We start from the raw sequence: 909 nt of genomic DNA, 5'->3' as shown, positions 1-909 counted from the left end.
TCATTGTTAATGTACTCAAGCTGTAATCCCAAACAAAACTTTGTTTTCCAAGATCTTTCATCTCAAACTCTTTCTTGAGATATTCAACTGTTTGGAAAAATTGTATCCGGAGGTTCCTAGGATATTCAGATCATATACTTTGATGATTATCAATATTGTTCTAGAGAACTTGTTATTCTTTCAGCTCAATACCCTCTAGTACTTTCATTATCCAGTATACCATATAAATATGCAGTCACTACATCAATTTGCTGCAAGTCTAATTTTCTCTCTTATATAGCCAGACTTATGAGAAATCTAAAAGTAGTTGCATCCACCACATGAGAGTATGTTTCCTCATAATCTATTACTGGTCTTTGTGAGAATCCTTGTGCAACATTAGCTTTATATCTCATGATTTCTATTCCCCACAAGACCTATTTATATCCACTGGTTTTAACATCATATGACATCTTAATCATATGGACAAATACGCCTTTCTTCTTTAAACTATTTAACCCCACGTTTCCATTCAATCCAATATGTTATTCAATCCAATCTGTTATACGAGTGCGCACTCTTATATTGACGTGGTTTCATGATCCTCGTTTATATTCATAAATTCAAGTGCTACCTTGTATACAAATAAATCATCTTATGTTGACATTCTTTATTGGTTCCATTATGTTCCAGACATGATATAATCGATTGAGATTCATTATTATCAAGACCTTTAATACTTTGCAGCTTGGCGTCCCAAGCTACATTGTTTGGTACCTTAGAGCGACCTTATCTCCATGTCAGGGATAGTTTCCTTAGTAACCTCGGATTTGGATTTTGATTATCATTCTCTGCACCTTTCTTTTGTTTCCGAGGATTCTTATCTTTTGGAACCTATTGGTCTACCACGTTTCATACGTTGTCTAGACT

Source organism: Brassica oleracea, chromosome C9 (genome assembly GCF_000695525.1).
Source record: "Brassica oleracea var. oleracea cultivar TO1000 chromosome C9, BOL, whole genome shotgun sequence".
In the NCBI taxonomy this organism is placed as follows: Eukaryota; Viridiplantae; Streptophyta; class Magnoliopsida; order Brassicales; family Brassicaceae; genus Brassica; species Brassica oleracea.
The sequence above is the reverse complement of the archived record's forward strand: the minus strand, read 5'-3'. Positions refer to the sequence as shown.